This window comes from Vespula vulgaris, chromosome 18, assembly GCF_905475345.1.
Source record: "Vespula vulgaris chromosome 18, iyVesVulg1.1, whole genome shotgun sequence".
Classification (NCBI taxonomy): Eukaryota; Metazoa; Arthropoda; class Insecta; order Hymenoptera; family Vespidae; genus Vespula; species Vespula vulgaris.
The window spans coordinates 2,246,342-2,272,311 of NC_066603.1; the positions used below are offsets into that span (position 1 = coordinate 2,246,342).

The window sequence follows — 25,970 nt, forward strand, 5'->3', positions numbered from 1 at the left end:
ACATCCTGTATACTGTAAATCCATAAATCATATGTTTCAATATTTCTCCTTAGTTTCTTTTAATATGATTCGTTTTGCGTCTTCATTTATTTTATATGGAAAAAAGTAAGAGAAAAAAGTGTATGTATATATATACGTATATACATATATTTATATATATCAAGATAAATTCTGAGAGATGATAAATAATGAAATTGACGGATAATAATTTTCGATGAACTGCCTGGGTCTCGGTACCATGAAGAAGATTATTTTCTCTCTCCTCTTGTCTCTTATAGCTATGTATATACGGCCAGTATTGCGAGCGTAATAATATTTCACCTTTATATAAAACCACACGTCGTGCTTGTCCACACTCTATAAACTCGAGAATGAAAGGTTAAAAAAAAAATTCTATTCTATTTTTTTCATTATCTTAAAGAACATTGATCGAAGACTTACATATCTTTTAAACGATTTGCACATTTTTCTATCACGATCGATTTTAATTATTTTAAAATTGCCAAGTTTGAGTTTCTTTTTCTTTTTTTTTTTTTTTGGGCAAAATTACCGTAAAGAATTTTTTTCGAATGATTTTTTCAACGCGAGAACGTTTTGAGGTCGACCTCTTTCTCTTGCATTTTTTTCTTTCTTTGTTGTTTTTTTTTTTGTGCTTTTCTTTCTTTCTTTTTTTTTGCTCCCCATCTTTTTTCTTTTTTCGGTTTTTCCATCCCACGTACGAGCAAACTCTCTTCTTCCTCGCAGTAATTATAAACCGCGACACAAAACTAAGCTCTTCTTTTGCGTTCCACCTTTTTACATGTTCATATATATATATATGTGTGTGTTTATGTGTGTGTGTATATATAGAGAGAGAGAGACAGATAGATAGAGAGAGAGAGAAAGAAAGAAAAAGAGAAAAACACCTAAAAACGTCTAACGAGAACGTTTAACGTTTAAGGAAAGACGATTTAATAATTTCAATCCAACGAGAGTTAATATTTCACAGAAATATTAATAATTAAGGGAATCTTGTGTCCTTGAAATGATAAATTCATATTCTTCCATCTCAATGAAATACAACGATCGTGTAATTATCATTGAAAATATAATCTCCATCTTTGTCCTACAATAACTATATATCTTTATATTAGCATATAATAAAAAATTAATGAAGTGTCACAAGGATCCAGAATAGAAAGAAAAAAGAAAGAAAGAAATACCAAAAACAAATGATTCTAATTAATCGTTAAAAAAAGGAGAAGAATTACGATAAAACTTGTAAAAACAAATTAAATAAAAAAAAATTTCTATTTTCCCCTTCTCTCTCTCTCTCTCTCTCTCTCGCTCTCTCTCTCTTTCACTCAATTTTTTCGATTCTGAGAGATAAATTTCGTGTTCGATCGAGTTCAAATTGCGATCACGTTTGTAAAGTTTCTCAATATTAAACGTATTTCTTTTTCTTTTTTTTTTTTTTCCCTCTTAAATTCAACGATTTCGATCGGTGCTGCATACGCAAATCATTCTTATCTCTCTTACTCTCTCATTCACACACACTCTCTCTTTCTCTCTCTCTCTCTCTCTCTCTCTCTCTCTCTCTCTCTCTCTCTCTCTCTCTGTCTGTTTTTCTCGGGTACCTTCAAATCGCATTCCACTTCATGTTCCATCGAATGTAGGTTATCGCTAAGGCAGCTAACCGTAGAGACTCTCGCGCTAACATGTAAAAGGAATCGCAAAGTTCTCTCCTTCTAACTACGTTCTAACGCTTAGCTAGCTAACCCGCGATCATTTGATTTTCAAATGAAGAGAGGAAGCGGATTTATTGATCACTTCTCGAAATCGACATCCACTAAATTTTATATCGCTTTATAACGTTACCAGCCATTATGGCGTCACGTTCAAATACATCAATCATTCTCAATAACAATTCGTGTCGCAATAATTGACGAAATGTATGAACGTCTGTAATTAGAAAAAAATAAATAAATAAAGATAAAAGGAATAAAACAAGAAGAACAAAATTAGAATATTTTATCAATTAGATTATTCTGCTTTGTTTTGTCTCTCTTTTACTCGTAATATCTAAATCTTTCAAAATAATGTATATGCATATATATGACCTTCAAAGATCACTTTCATAATTATCAATTAAACGGTATAAAATCAACTTCGATCTTTCCAACGATCGTCTTCGTATATATTATTTATTTATAAAAAAAAAAAGAAAAATCCTATCTACCTATTTAAAGAATCATCTCCAATTATCAATAATGCGAGATATCAACGAAGAAAGGAAAAGAAAAGAAAAAAAAAGAGAGATAGACAAAAATTAAAAAGAGATAAACAAATATAAAATTAATTTCAATTTGATTTCTCATGACTCAGCGAAAAACTACCCTCTTAACGTTCCATCATCGTTAATGATTAGTAATTTGATCCAAGAGAATGTTTTAATTAAATTTCAAAAAAAAATAAAATAAAATAAAAAATGAAAGAAAAATAAAATTAACAAAGAGATTTACAGATTTTCCGGAGAAAAGACGAAGAATAACAATGTGTATCTTTTTTTCTTCCACCTACACAGCACTCTCTCTCTCTCTCCCTTTCTCTTTTTCTCTCTCTTTCACAACCACGAGGAAGTTTAAATTAATAAAGCAAGGCTTATGCGGGCCACCGGCCTGACGACGAGCAGCCATTCGTATTTATAGATCGGCTCGCGAAGAAGCCAGCAGTCGAGGAAGCTCTTCTCGTTTTCCTTTAATTACGCGTCTTCCGCATTTTCTCTCTCTCTTCCTCTCTCTCAAACTAGTCTTCTCTCTCCCTCTCTCTTTTATTCTTATCTACTACACATCGAGATAATGAAAAATCGATCCGTTTTTCTCGGTATTATCGAACAAGTCCAAAATACTACGACATATTTCTATCTGCGAATAAATTGTACGAAAATATTTCCTGCCTAACTTTTTCTACTTTTATTTTTTTTTTTTTTTATGGAACATTAAAATCGAAACGAATAAAAATGAAAAAGAAAAAAAAATAAATAAATTAAAGAGACGATAAAGTCATTCGTTCGACGTCATCTTCTTAATGTCGCAATTTCTTACAAGATTTCAACGAGTCGAACGAGTTATACAAATATCAATAATAAATTGGCGAACAACGAGATGATAACACGAAATCTTTCTCGTTTAATTTTTCCCGTAATACTTTCTTTTTATTTTTCTCCTCCTTTATTCATTATCGTCATTGAAAAATAAAGATCACAAATCAAATAGAAATTTGTTAAAATTGATTATATAATATCCTTCCTCATTTTCATATTTTCTTTAAATATCTAGACGTAAGCTCGAAAGAATCGATACACACTCAATATGTCTTCCTCTTGTCTACATACGTACACACACACATATATATATATATGTTAGAAACGTTAGTACGCTATTAGTATATATCAGTCGGTACTCGAACTATTCCTTCTCTAAACATTCTAAACTATCGAGTGCTAAACGAACCTCGTGTGTAACGTCAAGATGAGAAAGGACAAGTGGGAAAGAGAAAGAGACACGGCAAACTAATCGTATAAACAGAATGCTTACACGTGCATAAGAGAGAGAGAGACAGAGAATAGTGAACGTTTTAACATCTTCCTTCCTTCTCTCTCTCTTTCTGTAATGATTTTAAGAGTAGTATAACATATGTAGATATCGAAGCGAAGAGAACATGGCGGTTCCGACTTTGAGTGAATGATTAATGTCAGACAAACTTAACTAATCATTTCTACTGACGTTCTATCATGTGTACGCATTATACGATATACGTAGTAACGAGATACTAGAACCGTACATATCTTTAATCTTTATCTCGCTTCGGGTTAGACAACAGGATGTTGAGAATTTCTTCTACGTACATATATATATATATTATAAATGAAACTTCGATCAACTATAATATTATAAGACAAACATGTAACTCGATAATTGCTCCAATCACTATATCATAATTAATATTTCGATAAAATTTTGTTACTCGACGAAATCATAGAAATTATACGATGAGAAAAATAAACGATTGAATATACCTAAGAGATTGAATTATTAACGAGCTTCTAATGAACAAGATAATTATTATTATTATTCGATTATTTCGTATTAGAAGAAAATTAGGTATGTTATTGCGAACGATGATTTATTCGGAACGATCAAAAAACGTCGGAATATATCATTCAATACGTATATGATTTAAGAATACTATGATTTGTATTTACAAAAAAAAATAAATAAATGAATGAATGAAAGGATTGTCTTAAAAATATATAAAAATGTAGGTGTTATCGATAATATTTAGATTACATTGATTGAATTTAGATAGACCGTTAGTAATATCGATCTCATTAGATCTCATTACATACGAATGGTTTCTGCATTTTAATAAACTACGCGGACTAATAATTACGTATTTAATTAATAACGTTTAATGAATATTCTTTACGAATATTCGGACGCTCGTTGAATCGGAAATTCATCAATCAAAACTTTATCTCATTCTACAAGAGATAAAATCTGCATCGCAGATTTTTTTATTAATTATTTTCAAACGTCTAATACGTGGGTCTAACTTTTATAAACGATAAGTTTCATATACACGTACGTGTACACACACACAGATACAAATCAAAATAATATTTCCATAAGCATAAAAAAATATTACGATACAATTACTAATTTATATTTCCATTATCGAAAAAAAAAATAAATAAATAAAAAAGTAAATTCAATTAACATTTCAAGAAAAATAATCAATATTAATTAATCGATTCGTACGTATCTACGATAAAAAAAAAAAAAAAAAAAAGTATCCTACGTTAATAAAAATAAAGATGCGAGGAATAAATATGGCCGATAAAAACGTCATCGTCGTAGACAATTTTATTCACTGGCGAATGATAAATCAGGGGGAAAAAAAAAGGAGACTAATCGAAGAAATCGTCTTACTAAAATTTATGAGAAAAAAAATTATAAGCAGTGATCCTTCCCACCCCTTTTTAATTCGTTCAATCGTTCTCGACACGATTGAGTATTAGAAATAAAATTAAAAAAAAAATCTAATTCGTTTAACTCACTACTTAAGAAATTCTCTGATGGCTTCAAAACACTGGTCCCTTTCGATGTAGGTCGAAATTAAAGGTGGATGATATGTAGGTGGTTGATAATGGGGTAGGTAGGTAGATAGGTAGACATCGACGTTGCTTGAAAATTCATCTTCGATGCACTGACTCTAAATTCGCGTTAATTATTTATTAATTTTCACGGGACGGTCACTGAATTTAATACGCGCTTCTCTCTATCATTTATTAATTATAATTAACTTCAGTCTACGTGCGAGATTGTTAAAAAATAATAAGAAAACTTTGTACGAAGAAAACACTGACTCTACTATTGACTGCATTGCGCTCAGTCGATTAAAATTACACAATGGTAGTTAAATTAAAACTCATTTCAATTCGCGATAACGCGGAACGATATTAACGAGCAAACACTGCTTCTATTTCGCGACCTTTCTTTTTCTTTTTTTTTTTTTTTTGTATTATTATTTTTTTATTTAAACGATACAACACACGATTCGTTTATTTCGCGCGCGCACTTGTGCAATGATTTTCTGGAAATAAAAAGAAAAACTTTATTATTGTTATAATTCTTAATAATAGTAATAATAATTAAAGAGAAAATAATCGTTCCAATTATTCAGAAAATTAAAAAAAGAAAAAAGAAAGAAAGGAATCTCACTCAAAAATCTCGTAGAACTCTGCACGACGAGTATCCTACCCCAGGAACGTAACACTGATTTTACACTTCGCGAATTTATATGTTACACTGATCGAAATTATTAAATTAAAAAATCAATAAATAAAGAAATATATAAAGAAATATTGCGAACAAACACTGCTTCTACTACGCGATCTTTTTTTTCTATTATTTTTTTATTTGAACGATACAACACACGATTCATTTACTTCGCGCACGATTCTGCACCAGGAACATAACACTGATTTTACACTTCGCGAATTTATATATTACACTGATCGAAATTACTAAATTAAAAAAAAATAATAATAAATAAAAATAAATAAAGAAATATTGCGAACAAACACTGCTTCTATCACGCGATTTTTATTTTAATACGAACAACACTTGATTCACTTATCACTTCGCGCATGCACTTGTAGTGATTTTCTGAAAATAAAAAAAAAACTTTACTATTGGTATAATTGCTAATAATAATAATAATGATAATAAAGGATAAAACAATCATTCCAATTATTCAGAAAATTAAAAAAAAAAAGAAAGAAAAGAATTTTACTTACTCAAAATTCTCGTAGAACTCCGCACGATGAGTATCCTACCCCAGGAACGTAACACTGACTCTACACTTCGCGAATTTATATATTACGAATGATCGAAATTATTAAATAAAAAAAAAATAATAATAATAAATAAAAATAAATAAAGAAATATTGCGAACAAACACTGCTTCTATCACGCGATTCTTATTTTAGTACGAACAACACTTGATTCACTTATCACTCGCGCACGATTCTAACAAAGATCTAACGCACAAAAATGAACGAAATTTTTAGTACGATCGTTCGCGATTAAAAAAAAAAAAAAAAAAAAGAAAAAGAAATTACAATTATTGTAAGAACGTTTTAAAAAAAGAAAAACCATTTATATAGTATTAGCTACTCGTTGATCCTTTGCACAATGAACTTTTTAATGATACAAATTATATTATATTTTATATGATATATACGTATCAAATAATATTACGCGCCCGCCGTAGAAAATCGGATGTTACTCTCTCAAGAGTAGATATAAGAATAAACGGTCGCTCAAGAAATTTTTCGTCTTCTCCTTTGTCCCTTACAAACACACACGATTGAACAAGTTGTGTGTATATCATCTTCGACTGAGGAACAAATTTCCTGGAATTACAAATGAATATGAGTCAACGGTTGTTTATATTTCGGATATTACCTATCTCTTTTCTCTTTCTTTCTCTCGATCTGTTTCCTCTTTCTGTCTCTCTCTCTCTCTCACTCTCTATCTGTTCCTCTTTCTCTTTCTCTATCTGTTTTCTCTTTCTTTCTTTCTTTCTTTCTTTCTCTCTCTCCTTTTCTCTTTCACTCTTTTTTCTGTTTAACGGTTTTAGAAAGAGATACATTTCTTACCGTTGCCAAACTGATATACATTTCTTTCTTTCTTTCTTTCTTTCTCTCTTTCTTTCTTTCTTTCTTTCTTTCTCTCTCTCTCCTTTTCTTTTTCACTCTTTTTTAACGGTTTTAGAAAGAGATACATTTCTTACCGTTACTAAACTGATATACATTTCTTTCTTTCTTTCTTTCTTTCTTTCTTTCTCTCTCCTTTTCTTTTTCACTATTTTTTAACGGTTTTAGAAAGAGATAGATTTCTTACCGTTATTAAACTGATATATATATATATATATATACATATATAAGGTAACGTACTTTTTTAATTCTTGGAATTCTTAAGGACATTACATAAGAATAAAATTTTTCATGCGTATATACTGTCCATGCATATGTTTCGTGTATATTACGTATCTATATATATGAAGAGTAAAAAAGAAAGAGAGAAAGAAATAGAGAAAGAAAGAAGGAAAGAGAGAGAGAGAGAGAGAGAGAGAGAGAGAGAAAGAAAGAGAAGAAAATTTTTAACGTACATATAATGTATGTAGAGAATAAAATTGGTGATATATACATATATATATATCTATCTATATGCGATCATATATAATGCGAGCTATATTCGAGCATATATATATATATATACGTATTTATGTGAATTTTGTAACGGAAATAAAAAGGAAGAAAGAAAGAGACAAAAAGAGACAGAGAAAGAGAAAAAAGAAACGGAAAAAGAGAAAGAGAAAAGAAGAGAGAAAGAAAAAGAAAGAAAGATATCTTGTATGCGTATATATGTGTGTACGTATATGTACAGGAAATAAAACACGATAAAAAATTCGATCGATTTCAATTAATTATTATATTGTGATTACAACTAAAAGTATGATTAAAAAGTATGAGAATTCGTGTAACGAAAATTCGAGTAGAAAAATTCTGTAAGAGAAAAAGAAAGATACGATACAATAATTCGATCAGAACATCATTTCTATTTTCATCGAAAATCTCTTAAACGAGAGTATGTCTCGACTCGAAAATAACGCATGTTAGAAAAGACGTGATCAGCTATCGATTGATATATGGGACGATATTGTACGTTAGATAATAATAATCTAATTACCTGTAATTACGAAGAGCGAAGAGGACCCGTGCAAACCGTGTTTCGTCCGACGATACAAAATGGTGTCTGTGTGAGAAGATACGATCGTGTGATCACGGCTCGCGCATGCGCAATAACATATTTCTTAATTTTCTATACGACGTATAAAATAAATCGTTAATACGATATATATATATATATATATATATATACATATATAATCGTTATAAATATAACAAAGAAATAGATTCATCGATCGATATTAGAAAGATTGAATTATTTCGTACGAAACACATGTAAATATGTCCTTGTGTAAGGAAATAAAATCGTGAGAATAATTGGTTGAAAGTAATGTGAGAAAAAACGGTTGAGAGATGGGGGGAAGATGTTCGACGAGAGTAACGGCTCAGATCGTTTTTTGTCTCCTCCCCCTTTTCCAGGAAATATCATTTCTTCGAAACGTTGGGGGAGAGGTAGCTTACGAAAAACAGTAGCGATCGGACCACGCGAACGAGATCATCTCGAAGGATGAAAACACGTACACATACGTATACATGTGTACGTACGGATCTACGTAAAACAATGTTATTGCGAATGTGACCTTTTGTGTACTTGAAAAACTAAAAGTGAGAAATATAATTACGTGATACGTGTATTATTCGTCGCGAGTGTAACGAAGGACTTAACGAATGTCCTTGTCCTTCTCGGATATTGCCGAAAATTGACGAATCCTGACGAACGTTTACCGTGATGTACTTCAGAACGTTCTTACTAACTGGACTACGAAGACGTGTAAAGAGGGTATGTTAATTTTTTGATCTTTTATATATCTAAACGACGTGCAAGTGTGATAATTTAAGTGTTCTGTATATATATATATATTTTTGTATTATGTATTGTATATTATATATACGATGTTAAAAGCAAGGAAAATTGTGAAGACGAAGAAACGTACGGAGAAGTCGTATTTTATCATGTAAGTACATTCGTATATATATTCATACATACATATATCGTAGATATTATATATATATTAATGCTTGTGTACGTGTATGTATATATATATATATATATATAATACGTACTGAAGCTTAAAGTTTATTCGTACGCAATTTCTAACCTATGAATATCGTACTATTGTTGACCCAAATCGAGGATAACCAAAGCACGAAAGAATAACTTTCGAACCACGAAGAAAAGGCAATTTTCAAAGAATTCGATATAGTATTATATCTCAACTTTGACTAACAATTTTTATATAAAGCGTAGCGTTTCTCGATTCGATCGAAATGATGTAGTGGTAAGAAAATAGTATTAGACGGAAAGAGAGAGAAAGAAAAGTTCCTCGAAATTAGGTACAAGGTGGACCAAAAATTCTCGAAATTAATATTAAGAACCAATTAACATTTTTTCCTTTTTCCAAGAGCGTAATCGGCGTCTCGCAATTGTACGTATAATTTTAACTCGTAGTTTTACAATCTGAAAAAAGAAACGAAAGAAGAAGCTAACCTAAAAAGATCTCCAAGAAGAGTAATTTATTATATCGAAATTATGTAAGAACTATTGATTTACCATATATCACGTTTAATATCGCTCTTTTAATAATCTTTCGTCATTTTTCATATTATCGTAAGATTATACTTTTATAATAATACGTAAAATCCGAGAAAAATTTCAAGAGAGAGAGAGAGAGAGAAACAGAGTGAAACAGAGTGAAAGAGTGAGTGAGAGAGAGAGTGAGAGAGAGAGAGAGAGAGAGAGAGAGAGAGAGAGAGAGAGAGAGAGATACATTTCCATTATTACAAATTCTTTTTCCTTTCTTTTTAAATTTCTCTCTCTCTCTCTTTCTCTCTCTCTTTCTTTGTCCTTCTCTTTTTCTCTTTTTCTATTTTTCATTTACGTAAATACTTGCAAAAGCGTTTTTAATTCGCAATAACAAATAAGGAGAAGGTCGTAAGCTTTCGTATTTTGTATCTCCACGAATGATGTCACGATAATATAGGTATACATAAATAAATAAATATATATATATGTATATGCATAAATAAAGATAAATAAAAGGAAACATTTGCATAACCTACGAGAAAGGTCTTATTGAAAGTTTCAATTATCGCGTTGAGAGCATGTTATTTATGAATTGCGAAATATTTATTATCTTCGTTATAGACTTAAATATGAATATATATATATATATATATATATAAATTGCAAAAATTGTATAATCTCTAATTAACAAATTAATTTAATTCATTAAAAGGAGAACATTCTGGAGAATAAAACGATAGCATTACATGAACGAAACTTTATAATACTTTTGAGAAGAGAGAAAAATAGAGAAAGAGGAGAATCTATCATCGTGATTTATCTTTTAATTAAAGTAATACGTTTAATATATATTATCTATGTATGTGTGTGTATATAGTATATGCTGGAAAAAAACATTTGACATACATTAAAAAAAGTATATACATACATTTCAAAATACATACATACATATATATTCGAATATACAAATCAATAAATAATTCTAGAAAAATCTTTAAGTACATAGATATGAATACAATAATTAAAAAAAAAAGAGAGAGAAATCTAGATACGATAAAATATACGTACGATTTAAGAATACAAATATACACATAAAATACAATTAAGTAGATTACACAAAAATCAACATTTATATATAGATACATTAAAAAAGATCTACGTATATAGATTCATTACTAAATCCATCCATTCGTACAAAATATTATCTATAACACATGAATTTAATTCCATCTAAACTTGTAGATCATTACGAACGTAGAGAAAAATAATTGAACAAATTGCGATGACGTTGAACGATATTAGAACTTTACAACGGGTAGTAGTCAAGTGTATGAAGCACTGTTTGAACGTAAAGGACAACTATAAAAGTGTTGAGAGAAGAGGAGACGACACAGATGGAAAACGTCTATGTAATCTATGTATGTAAGTCCTTCCTCTTCTTCTTTTTGTTCTTCTTCTTGTTCTTCTTCTTCTTCTTCTTCTTCTTCTTCTTGTACGTTCGCGATTCGATGTAAACACGTTGTGTGCACCGATAAGAGGGAAGTGCAGGTGTACCGCAGATGGTGCACGTGCAACTCGATGATGTCATTAACGTTGCACTCAATGCGTTTCTCTCTTCCATGTGTGGTACCGATCCTTCTCTTCTTTGTCTCTCTTAAATCTCTCTCTCTCTCTTTCTCTCTCTTTTTTTCTCTCTTACTATTCTTCTTTTTCGTTTTTTGTTATCTATATATATATATATATATATATATTTAACCTCGAACATTAACAACACGTGTGCGAACCGATAAAGATCAGTAAAGATCTATACTCGTCGTTAAAGTATGTATGTTACTATACGTGTACTTACGACCCTCGATCTGAGGAGAGCTTCATAGATCCTTCGTTCGAGATTAGGATGTTCAATTAATCGACTATCGTTAGGATTAATCGAGAATTGCTGAGTTCATCTTCTTTTTCTATTTTTTATTTTTTATTTTTGTATTTTATTTTAGTTTATTATTTTTTTTTTAAATGTAAGTATGCGTTGTCAGAATTCTTACAAAAAGTAGACAGAAATTATTACATCCTTGTGTGTATTATTGTGCATTTTTACTACTTTATTTAGGATAAAATACTACGTATTTTACTAGTTTTATTTAGGATAAAATCGATTGTCTATCGAATGAATTAAATTAATAATTATCGAATAGGATAATTGTGAAATTTATTATTGCGTAGATGAAAAATACAAATTTATTTAATTACATTATTGATATCGTATTATATGTTATTTATCTTTCATAGATAACACATCGATCATTCCTCTTAGATCGTAGATCATTCCGTTTTATTTGCAAAGAAAAATATTTATAAAATCAAATGAATTAATATAATTATTCCGAACGAATATATTGCACGATAATTACTATCTCTACGTTGAAATAGATTTTATTAACACATCTATACGATCAATAATTTCACTTATTATTAACAATATCGTTTATCGTATACATATAGAATGAATACTGATTCAGATCTACGTACTCGTAGATCAGATATATAATACTTTACTTTTATATTATCGATCGTTACGTTTCATTTCGTAATTAATTAATAATTAATCGAGTATGATAGAACTTTTTGGATCTTTTTTTTCGTTTATATTTCTTTATATATACATACACACATATATATATATATATATATATATATATATATTTCAAATTGATTAGAGTGATATAGCAGACTCTCGTAGCGATTATGTACATACATACTAGCAAGACTTATGGAGAAGTTTACGAGCAGTTGCCACGATCGTGGCATGGCACGATCGGAATGTAAATCGTCGCGATGCTAGGAAGGAATGAATAAAAGAGAAAGAAAGATAGATAGATAGAGAGAAAGAGAGAAGAAGAGAGAGATAGAGAGAGAGAGAGCTTAATCGTAGACTCTTGGATGATGTTCTTTTCTCATAACCGCAAGACGAGAGCACGGTTGCACAAAGTCCGCGTTGTTTACACGTCTATATTTATGCTGCAACGAGAAGATCTCTCAGTACGTATATATATATATATGTATAATACACGCATACATAATTATGTATATGTATCTATAAATGTATGTACGTGTGTACGTATGTATATATACTTTCGTATAAACTCGTCGAACTCTTAGAGAATTCGCTCGTTTCCCACGGTGACGTTTTCCATTACGAATTAGTATCTTTATATCTTGGAAATTTCTATTTTTTATATATATATATAGATATGTGTATGTACATACGTATATGTGTACGTATGTATTTAGTTAATGATTTTTTTAAGTAATCTGACTAGTACGTTTCGTTTTCTCTTTGTTTCTTTCTTTTTTTTTTGTTTTTATTTCTTTTCGTTTTCTTTTTTTTTTTTTTATGGAGGATTATATACGTCATAATTTTCAATTTGTTAAAATTTTTTTATGTATTGTAGTATGATATAAAGCGTTATAATTTTTGTTGAGGGAAAAGAAGAATCGACACCCACATATGTACCCATAGAGAAAGAGAGAGAGAGAGAGAGAGAGAATGTATGTATGTAGCGTGCTGTATTTTTCTAATTCCTTGAATTCTTCAAGAACTGGAAAATATTTTATACTTGAGTGCAATATAAAGTAATTGCATTTTTATGAGTATTATTAATAAGAGAGAAAAGAATTTTGTGTTTTCTTTTACTTTCTTTCTTTCTTTCTTTCTTTCTTTTTCTTTTTTACTTGGTTCATTTTATTAAATTTAGACAGATAGTACGAGATTAAATTGAATCTTTTTCTTTCTTTTTCTTTTTTTTTATTTTTCGATTTATTTAAATCACATATGCATACTTATATGAAACAAAATTCGAGATTAATATTATACGTCATTATTAATAAAATAATCAATTAGAGAAAAAAACATTTTGAAATAATATATAATCGATCTAATGAAAAATGAGTTTAAGATTAACAATACCATTGGAATTTAATATTAAGATGAAAGCCAATGAATAATTCATACGATTTAGTAATTAATCGTTTTGCGGCCTTTGCCGTTAGGACAATATATTTGAAGGGATCGATAAACCAAAGAATTCATCCTTCGTCCGTCATGAACGTTCGAAATTCGAAGGCACGAACCTGGAATGCGTCGTAATGTTAAGGCTGTCGATCACTCATGGTTTTATAATGGTTTTACGCCAGTAATAAATCCAAGGGTAATACTTGACCGACATTTTTTGACGAAATAAGATTTTATTTCAAAGATGAACGTTTATTACCAAAGGGGTCAACTTTTTACGAATATTAAAAAAAAAATATATTTTCACTTTTTTTCTCTTTTTATCATGCATAAATAAATAAATAAATAAATAAATATATATATATATATATATATATTGGTGATTAGATTTTATAGTTTTTTTTCTATTTAATTAACATCTAACAATTATAGATATTTTGACGATACCAATCGACGATATGAAACTTTGATATATTTTTCAAATATATCTACAAATATATATCTTACGTACTAGAAAATAGTTATTGAAAATATAGAAAAGTAATTATTACTATAAGTGAATACTATAAGAAATATTTATCAAGACTAGATCTAATGTATCTATATAATGTTAATATAAAATAATTGAATTTTTACGCTTCTGTGATTAACAAAAAAGGAATTACATATGTATATATAATACATATATCAATTATTTTCATAGATATATTTACAGATAATGTCCATCAAAATATTTTATTATAAATCTCTTTTATTATAATAATGTTATAAATACTTGTTTATTATAATAATGCTATAAATACAAATTCAATTTCTAATTTTTTGTTATTCTTTTTCTATTTTTTTTTTATTTATTGATTATACAAGCCGTTGAAATCTTCGATAATCGCAGGAAATTACTTTCCATAATTCTCTGAAAGAAATTCCGAAGAGACACTCGATGGAACACTTAGTCTCGTTTCTCTTTCTTCTTACTCTATCTCTTTCTCTCTTTCTCTCTTTCTCTCTCTCTCTCTCTTTCTCTTTTTTTCTTTTACTCTTACTCTTTTCCTCTTTTTCTCTCATTCGATTCACTTCTGGCCGTGTGCATTTAGTCGCTCTGTCGCGGCCAGGGTCAACCACTTGTAGGATCCTGGCAACTGCAACTGCAACTACAACTGCAAATGCAACGACAACAGCGGAAATTAATTTACTACAATCGCAAAATATTCTATAATCAAAACTACAGGGTGTGCCAAAAGTTTTTAAATGATTGTAAAAATCAATTATTTGCATTATGACAGATTGTAAAATTGCAAGTGCAATTTTTTTTTCCTTTTTTTTTTTTTTATTACAAACACAACTGGATAAAAAAGATTTTCAAATATTGGTGCAATACGAACTTTTTTTTTTTTTTTTTTTTTTTTAAAGGGAAAAAGATTACAATTGAAAGAAACATAGTTGAGCTTGAGAGATTAACATACGAATTAATAGAAAATCAATCAATTTTTTTTTTATTATAAATCTTTCATTATATTAATCAATTATGAAACAATTATATCAATTAGATTCTACTCGAATATTTCAATCAAATCAATTAAATCAAATCTATTAATTTTCAAGAAATTATTGAAAATAATATAATCGATATTAGATGATTGTATAATCACAACGGACGAGTCAATGAGAAACTTATAAATATACATTCAACATTTTTTATATCAATTAATATTTAATTATAATCTATACGAAAAAGATGTATAGATCTTAGATACTCAAAAGAGAGATAGAGAGATACACCCACACACACTTATATATATATATAAAAAGAGAGAGATATAGAGAGAATGACATGTGATGCATCGACGATGCAACTTCGTAGGACGTTGAAACCGCATTGCGGAAATTTCTCCGTTGCATAAATTACCGATGATAATTCATTCCCTTTCTAAATACATATACATGCACACACACATATATATATATATTCACACATACGTAAATAGACGAAGATGTCTACATGCACCCTCTTGTTATGTACCCTCTATGGAATATTCGAATCCAACGCCACCTTGATTTCGACATTTCCTCGTCCCATGACAAGTCGGTCGTTCTCTATCCCTTCACGTATTTGCTACATATCCACGATATGGCGTTATATTCGCAATCCCATGGGTACAAACAATTTCGTGAGAAATGAACCCATTAATGAGTCAACGATTATTACACCTCTCGGGTATGTCACAATTTCTTTTAATAATCGTTGTTACAACGACGAGAATAAATAAAATTTGATATAATAAAAATTATATATACGACGAAGGAATGTGTAAATGAAGTATAAATAAGATAAGACAAATGTTAATTTATCAATGTAATCTTTTAAACGATTACAAAATAAATAATCGTTGATACGAAAATAATTGAATCTCGCGAACGGAACAAATTTAAACGTTGTCGTTTAATAAATATATTCGATCGATTTGATTTAATAAAAAACTTGTCGAACGATCATTCATTTACAAATTTTACTTCGTATAAAAATAAAGACGAATTTTTTAACGTGATTATCAGTAAATGTTTCAGCTCGAAAACAAAAAAAGAACATTTACTTATTTGCGAATAAATTTTCATATTTAATCAGTGGTTTTGATTTTTTATCAAACTTTTTTTTTCATCGAAATAGACAATTGTATTTAAATAAACGATCTAACCAGAGATATCCTTTTTGAATCTCTTGAAGGAATGTATGCAGGTGGTAAGTAAAACGACGAATCGTGTTTCGATATATATCGATCGTCTCTTCCGACACGTAATAAATCGTCGATACGTTCCCTCGTTTGGTTGCACGACTTTAATGCTCGTGGTTAGAATCATCCAATTGGATAAATAAACATCCAGAACGTGTTTCTCTTAAAGGATATGTGTGTGTATACGTGTGTGTATATGTGTATATGACGTTGTATCAATAGTTTCACACATGTACATATATGTCAGTATATATATATATATATATATATATATATAAGTGTGTGTACGCGTGTATGTATATGTGTGCTTGCACATCGGTAAATGCATATAAACATGAGATGCATTTTACGGACAAGGACATCACCATATGCAACAACTCTGTCCAACCATGATGCGTGGTTCGTTTGTGTTCGTGAGAAGAAGAATGTTTGGTGCTACCTTCGAAACTCTTCACTCATATGCTTGCATTCGTCGTATGTATCTCTCTCTCTCTCTTTCTCTGTATTTATGTATATATACGTGTAAGTATGTATATTTAATATATACGTACGTAAATTTCGAGAATATTGAAATATGTGTATGTGCTAACGTTATTTAATATATATATGTATATATATTTCTTTTTATTTATGTATGTATGTATATATTAACACTTAAAAAAAAAATCATTCTGATTTTTTTCGATGAAATCGAATTGCATATGTATGCATTTGTGTGGGTTGCTTTTTTATAAATAATTTATCGAAGACTCTGATTTGTATATTTTTAATATATTAATAATATATAAATATGTATAGATATATTTTTTATTTTTAACTTCTCAATACGTACATATATATATATATATATATAATATTTAATTCATATGCAGTTCAATACTTATATATTTAATTCGTATGCAGTTCAACACACATATATTCAATTCAATTCATTTACAATCGATATACAATTCAATACACATATAAAGAATTCATATAAAATTCAGTGTACACATATATAATTAATATCGTATTAAATTCGATATACATACAAATCAATTTATATTCAATTCAATAAACAAATATTTAATTCTTATACTTCGTATAGATATAGATAATATATATGTATTTATATCATCAACATTATTATTTGATATCTATTTATAATTTTTCTTAATACGATAATTTCATTTATATATTCTCTATTTTATTTACATAGTGTACACACATATATACACACACACACACGCGTATAAATTAATTCATTTGTATTCTCTCTCTCTCTCTCTCTCTCTCTCTCTCTCTCTCTCTCTCTCTCTCTCTCTCTCTCTCTCTCTCTCTCTCTCTCTCTCTCTAGTTTCTCACTTTTATATTTTTTTTCTTTTTCTTTCTTTCCTATTTTTTAATTTTTCTTTTTTATATTTTTATATAGCACACACATACACACATACACACAGACACATTTAATTCGAGGCGAATAACGAGCGCTGGATGGAGAAGCATGATAGACGCAAACAATTCGATCTCGACATTCATACGGGTAGGAAGGTCTTTTGGAATTCAATTTTCTGACTGGTCGTTCGTAGATCGAGTACATTATGTTCGAAGTTGAATGTATGTATATATATGTATACGTATATATATATATATATATATATGCATACGTAGATAAATACGAAAAGAGAGGGAGCACGTGTTTGTATGTGTGTTAGAAAGGGAAAGAGAGAGCGAAAGAGAGAAGTATTTGTTTAATAAAATCATAGCTCTTGGATTCTTCATGGGTAAATTTGAAATATCTTTCAAAATTCCAATTTATATGTGCTTGTGAATTTTCGAACGATTAAGTTAATTGAAAATGATATATGTATATATATGTGTGTGTATATATATATATATATATATATATATATCGTATGTCGATTAAATACGTAAACATTATTTACACTTTCCTATCAATGTTTCTTTAACATATCTCATTACTCGTCTCACACTTATCATCTACTTATCTTTATTTATTTGATTAATAATTAATGATGGATAATTAACTCGGTTAATCGTTTATGCAATAATCTTAAAATGTTACGTTTACTTAATACCTTTTCTTTATTATTATTATTATTATTATTATTATTATTATTATTATTATTATTATTATTATTATTATTATTATTAATATTAATAATAATAATTTATAATCAATTTAATTACTTATATGCAACGATTTAAAGATTTAATGATTTATTTGCAATCTATATATATGTATATTTTATTTTTTTATGTTAATTATAAAATCTTACGTTTGTTTATATATCGCAATTTTAGTAGTATTTTTTTCTTTTTTTTTTTAAGTAATAATTAATAATCAATTTATGCAACGATTGAAAAATATTATTCTTAGTTTCAAACATATTAGAAATGATAAAGTTTCGTTGTTGTTGTTGTTGTTGTTGTTGTTGTTGTTGTTGTTGTTGTTGTTGTTATTTGAAATAATGAGAAAGGAAAGATAAAATCGATAATAATATATCGATTATCAGAATTTGTATGATCATAAGCGTCCGCTATCGAGTAACTTGAATTACGTACGATGGTTTGGCGAGCGATCGCGTATTAAGAGCCGTTGCGAATGGATACCATTATACCGTAGAGCTTAAGTCCCCATAATCCAATTTTAATGCGTTGTAATTACCATTAGCAGCATTTTAGAGAGCGGAACGGCGTCGTAAACATGGCCGCTGGATTAGCTTGGTTCTAGGTTTAAAAGGAATCCACGATTGCAAACAATAGATACGTCAAAATTTTCATGACAAATTATATTACATGTTATTTCGAGTTTCATTAAGGAATAAGGATCAAGATTAATATCTTGATAATTCGAGAAAGAGAGAGAGGGAGAGAGAAGGAGAGAAGGGCCATAAATACTTTTATGGAAGGAATTTTCATGCGAATAAAAGTTATTTCGTAAAGGATCGAAAGAATTCGGAGCTTTTTTTGATGGGTATCAGCCCTTCTCGAAAATTATATATATATATATTCCTTTTTTTTTTTTTTTTTTAGAAGAAAAAAGATTAAAATCACGATCTATGATGATCCATCATAAGTGTAAATATTTCGAATTTTTCTCGGGAATTATAAAAATATGAACTTTTTAAGAATCGCAGGGATTTAAACTTTTGACGGATATCAGCTGTTCTCGAAAATGATATATTCCTTTTTTCTTATAAGAAAAAAATATCTGTGATCTATCACGAGTGCATATATTTCAAATTTTCTTTCGAAAGTTATAAAAATATGAATTTTTTTAGAATCTTAACTTTTTTGACAGATATCAGCTGATCTCGAAAACTACATACACATATGCGCATATACGTAATTTTTTTTTCTTTTATTAATACAGATAAAGAAAACATGAATATTCAAGATTTTATAGATCAATCAGAAAAGTTTAATTCAACGAACGATATCGAATATAAACGAATCAACGTAATCGAATGAGAATAGACATATATTTTATTAACGACGTCAGCTGTTAGATGCGTTCGATCACGCATATAGTAAGGTGTCATAGCCTCCACCTCACCCTTTCTCTCTCTCTCTCTCTCTTTCTCTCTCTCTCTCTCTCTCTCTCTCTCTCTCTCTCTCTCTTCTCGATTGACAACAAGAGGTCGGCTCCAATATCGTAAGTTTAGGGTTTCGGATTTCTACGGTAATAGGAGCTTGAACCAAAGTAAAAAGAAGAGAACATCCAAACCATCGTGATGGTTTGAAGCCACCCACATATTCTCAAACGAATATTTTTTTTCCTCTCTCGTCAGTTTTTCCCTCATCCAATCCCATAGTCCGTGTTTCTCTTTCTTTTTTTTTTCTTTTTTATTTGTATTTTATTTTATTTTTTTATTTTTATTTTTTACTTTTTTTTTTTTTATAAGACGACGATACCCCTCTTGTAATCATAGATCACGTTCGTTAGCTTTTCTGTCGAAACTTCTTTAAAAAGAAAAGTAAATAAATAAAAAAAGAAATATCACACTTATATCGATATTACAATCGAGTTAACAGCAAATCACGAAATATACAATGTGACGATAAAACTATAGTATCGGTTATCTATACAATCTATTATGATGTAAAATTAGCCTATATTATATATTGTACATATATATGAAAGAATAGCTTAATACTTTCGTCTCTCCTATACTAAGCCCACCCAATAGCAATCCATCCTATGCTATTATCCTAGGTTACCACAAAGAGAACCCCATTAATTCGATTGGAAGAGGAAAGAATGAGTAATCCTGATGTAAGAACAAATCGTTTTTACTTGGAGTAGGGGAGAAGGAGTGAGGGGAGTGATCGATCGTGCTCGATCGTGAGATCGAGATATTCTCTCGTTCGCCATATTGGTATAGTCCTGTTAACGTGTTAAAAGAAGTAGGGATGAAGAATGAGAAATACCCGTACGTATATTCCATATACAAGACCTACCTTTAGATATCTCTGTGAGGAATAAGAATAAGAATAAGAAGAACAAGAAGCACAAGAACAAGAAGAAGAAGAAGAAGAAGAAGAAGAAAGAGAAAGAAGGTTCAGAGTCCCATCTTGACAATAGAAGACCGTTAGGTATAGAACGAGGACCGTCAGAGATCTGTTAGATCAGCATGGGAATCCCTGTCGAAGGGTACTCGATCTCTCTCTTTCTCTCTCTCTCTCTCTTTTTGAAAAACCAAAGTCTAAGGGTTCCGCGTTGTAAACTCGAAGGAACTGGTTTACCTGCTCCGTGCCTTAGCTTGCCTGTTTCTCTTCCTTCCTCGTCCTTTTCTCTCGTACCCTCTTCATCTTTCTCTCTCTTTCTCTTTCTTTCTCTTTATCTCTCTCTCTCTCTCTCTTTCTAGTTATCGTCGAAGCCAAGAAAAGAAAGGTACGAAGAAGAGGAATGCCAAGAGGACGTACCTTCTGTTCTCTGTCTTTCTCTTTCTCTTTCTTTCTTTCTCTTTCTCTCTTTCTTTTAAGAGGATCACAATGATCTTCTGTCTTCTCTAAGGTAGGTATCTAAGGAATTTCTAAGTTGGACCAAGCAGTTCCAAGGGTCTCAACATGGTTACTGACCTATAACAATACCAACAAAGGGACAAACCATTGGGAAAAATTGGAAAAATCGCTGGCATATAATTTCTTTTCAAATAAGACGATTCTCTTTTTCTGTATATCCATACGTACGATATATTTATGTATACATATATTCATTAAAAATATTGATATAAAATAGAGTTGTATCCGTGATTAAAATCACTGGATTGTAGATTTATTACGATCTGAATCGGTGTTATTCGTTTGCAATGCGCAACTCGATGAGTTTTCCATTACGGTGCGCTGTAGTTAACCGCGCTGCAGTTGAAGATGCAGTTGTGTTATAGCGTCTTGTAAGTAGAGAGAGAGAGAGAGAGAGAGAGAGACAGACAGACAGACAGAGAGGGAGAGAGATCGTGTCTTGTTCTGAACTGCTCCGGAAGAAGTAGGAACGAGGATGGTCGAGAACGAAGACTATCGGAGGATTGGAAAGAGAAAGAAGAGAAAGACGAAGAGAGGACGAAGAGGTCAGAATGGAAAGAGGAAGAATATGAGGAGCTGGAAGAAGAAGAAGAAGAAGAAGAAGAAGAAGAGAAGGAGGAAGGTTTACTGGAAGGATCCCTTTAGCTTGGTCGTTCAAGATTTCCACGAAGTCGAGACCTCTCTTTCTATCTTTTTCTTTCTCTTTGTTGGGTACTCTCCTTGCTATCTCTCTCTTTCTCTCTGTGTTTCTGTCTCTTTGTCTCTTTGTCTCTCTGTCTCTATCTTTTTTGGTCGAGGAACGCAGACCTCCGGACTCTGAGACGATATTATGGGGCTTAACTTCATATTATTGTTGGGTCCCATATATGGTTGTTCCTTCTCTCGTACATCACGTTGCCACTCGTTTAATCTACGAGTAAGGATGAACGCTTACGCGTACCAAAATTCTTTCATGAAAATCCTTCAATTTTTCGAATTTTTCATTTACTTTGAAACGAACTACCGTGAATTCTCTTTTTCGAGGATCGCGATCGCTTACGGCTTTATCTAAATTATTTATTTATTTATTTATTTATTTATTTATTGTTCTCTTCTTTTTTTATTTTGATTGTTTGTTAAGAATTCCTTAGAGCATATTGCACTACGTCGATATTTGCTTTTTGTCGCAACGTGCGACGATTTTGTGCTAATGAAAAGAAAGATTTATTTTAATTCGAGCGTACCAAATGAGTAACTATTTTCTTTTCTATATCGATTATTTTAAATAACATTGATGTTTAACGGAGCGACTCAAATGTTTTTCTTTTTAAAATAATTTCTCTCTCCTTTTTTTTTTTTCTTCTTTTAAAAGTAGATACTAATAATCTCTAAATCGAAGGAAATAATTATTAATGGATCTCGGGCAAATTTTACAGCTAACTCATTCTCTCTCTCTCTCTCTCTCTCTCTCTCTCTCTCTCTCTCTTTCTACGTGAAACCAGAAAGTGCATTTGACGAGATGCAACTTAAGAATAAAAAAAAACTTTCGTGAAAAATCGGAATGAAAGCAAAGGAAAGAAAAGAAAAGGAAAAAGAGAAAAGGAAAACAAAAGTAAAAGAATCCGGTGAAAGGTTAATTCATGGTTGTTTTCGGTTCCTGTAAGTGTATACAACGGGTGTGTCATAAATAATGTATAATGTTCGTCTAGAGAAGAGATATTATAAAAAGTTCGAAGAAGATGAAACTTTCTTTCTTTTTATGTTTCTTGATAATAGTAGATGCATACCAATAAGTATATATCGTAATACATAATAGTAGTAGTAGTAGTAGTAGTAGTAGTAATACATACATACATAATAATAGTAATGGTAGTAGTAGTAAGTAGCAGTAGCGATGCTAGTGCTACTGCTACTGCTACTCGAGTTATTCAAATAGGTGAATAGAACCAGAAACGCTTGGCGGGCTTTCCAATCGAGCGTCGTGAATTATTAAAGAGGATTGCCAGAGATATCTACATCCCATAGCCTGGCCTATCTCAACGCTCAATGCATTTTGAATTAAACGAGCTTCGAACTAATTGGACCCACAGATCGTCTCTCGTACGAATTCATTCTATTGCTAAAAAATATGTCCGATCTGTTTTATGTAATAACAAGGAAGAATACGAATCGAATGGGATACCTACGCTCTCTCTCACTTCTATACCACCTCCCACTTGCTTTAAAAAAGAAAAAGAAAATCTTACGTAAGCTAAAAGTTACCAGATTGGCTCGAAAATTCCTAAGGTTATTGTTTTATTAAAAAAAAGGAGAGAGAAAAAATTAAGTCCATAAAGTCTCGAAGGAAAAGTAATTTGATTTTTATGATCACCTATAAACTTTTGACCTCCCACGTTATTAGTATTAGTAAAAGAGAGAGAGAGAGAGAGAGAGATTGATTGATAAGAGTCAACAAACAACAAATGTTTCATTCATTAATAGATATGAACGTTTCGAATTCAACAATATTTACAAATAACTCGATATCTCCTTTAAAGTTTTCTTTCGTGCAATCGATAACGACGTTTGTAGTATCAGCAAAAGCTTTTCCTGTTGAAGTAGAAGAAAAAGTTTTAGAAAACCTGTTCGATCTTCTTCTTCTTCTTCTTCTTCTTCCTCTTCTTCCCCTTCTTTTTCTTTTTCATCTACTTTTCCCTCTTCTTCTCGTTGAAAGGAAAAATTTCTGTGATTGCGTAGAATATGTGAGAGACTTTTTTCATAAGCAATTTAACTTGGCCAAGACAGATGTATGTGTGTGTCTATGTACGTACGTATATATGTATGTACATATGTATGTAATATTACGTACGTACTTACGACGAGAGATTCGAACATAGTTAAGTTAAATTCGAACATAAAATAAGATTTTTTCGTTAGTTTATTCGATATAGTCAATTTGTTGCGTCCGATCCATTCGAATGGAACCGTTTCTTTTCTTTTCTATCAAGTCTCTTAGTGATATTGTTTGACGAGAATTGGAAGGAAATTGTCTTTGATTTATTTTCTCAGATCAGGGTTTATTGATTTAAGATTGTTGAAAATTGGAATAACTTTTACGTTTAACGTTTCGTTCGTGAGATTATTTGATAATGATCTCTTGAATAAATTTATATAAAGAGAGAGAATCGTATTTCAGATTTTCTAATAATCTATATTTTATTATTAATTATATTATTATTTCTCAATATTTCTGTATTTCAATATATACATATATATATATATATATATATATATATATATATATATATATATATGTATATTACATTCCCATTCATTTTTTTTCCAAATTTATTTCTATATTCTATTTTTCTCTCTCTTTTCCTTCTCCCTTTCCTTTCTCTTTTCTACAAATTCGCACTAGATATTTTCTTTCTCCATAAACATCGTTCAATAAAAATTATCGAAAGAAAAGAAAAAAAAAAGGAACCACAAGAAAAGGAATCCATCGATTTGCAGATCTAAAAAAAAAAAAAAAGAATAAGAAGGATAAGAAGAAAAAGTAAAAGAAAAATGAAACAAACGGGAAAAAAAAATCTTTTTTATTAACGACGAATTTATTTTGCCTTCTTTTAAGCTTCCTTCCCTTTTTGCGATAATCAACTCGGTGAGATAGATAATATCGTCGAGGAATAAGACGTTGATCGATCGAGAATGCTTTTCTCGATGTTCTCCAGTGCAATCAAACATTGGCAAGATGAATTCCTTTGACAGAAGGGTATATGTGGCGCGCGTACAAAACACACTTACACATGAACAAATGTACAGAGAGAAAGAGAACGAAAAAGAGAGAAGAAGAAGAAGAAGAAGGAGAAGGAGGAGAAGAAGAAGAAGAAGAAGAAGGAGAAGAAGGATTAAAAAAGGAAAGAGTGTAGTCGTCGTGAGTTGCTCGTTTACAAACCACCGGTTGCTCCTCGCCTACTTCGGATTCTTCCAGCTTTCGCTCAACAGAACGTCGAACAGGGATCCTCGGCTCGTTTCTCAAAGTGTGTGAGAAAAAAAATAGACAAGAAGAAGAAGAAGAAGAAGAAGAAGAAGAAGGATGCTCTTCTTTCTGGAGGCTTTTCTTTTCGTTCGAAAAAAAAAAGTAAAAGGAAGAAAGAAAATGTTTCGAGTGTTTGTTCTACTCTCGTTGTTTCTTTATTATTATTATTTTTTTTTACTTTATTTTCTGTTTTTTGTTCTTTCTTTCTTTCTTTGTTCTTCTTCTTGTTCTTTTTTTTTTTTATCTTCAACAGTAGGGATGGCCCCCCTCTCGTTATTTTACGAGAACGGAACGACGAGTTTCACTTTGCGGTGTTTCCGGCCTTCGGAAATTTGACGTTACGAATGAATATACGACTTCCCGTTTTAAAGAGAGAAAAAAAAAGT

At 30.3% G+C, this 25,970-nt stretch overlaps 1 protein-coding gene and 1 long non-coding RNA gene across 2 annotated transcripts in view; one reads left to right on the forward strand and one right to left on the reverse strand.

Moving 5' to 3' along the window:
* Positions 1-5,544: 5,544 nt before the first annotated feature.
* LOC127070412 (uncharacterized) lies at positions 5,545-6,606 on the reverse strand. The gene is made up of 3 exons (XR_007784499.1): positions 6,341-6,606; positions 5,763-6,209; positions 5,545-5,634 (listed from the first exon to the last, which is right to left on the reverse strand). It is a non-coding gene; the product is annotated as an uncharacterized LOC127070412 (long non-coding RNA).
* A 2,263-nt stretch (positions 6,607-8,869) lies between these two features.
* The window catches only part of LOC127070395 (brain tumor protein), a 169,789-nt gene continuing 152,688 nt past the window's right edge, over positions 8,870-25,970 (forward strand). The window contains exon 1 of the mRNA XM_051008294.1: positions 8,870-9,077. The gene's annotated coding sequence lies outside the window, so the exon portion shown is untranslated. The remainder of the gene's footprint in view (positions 9,078-25,970) is intronic.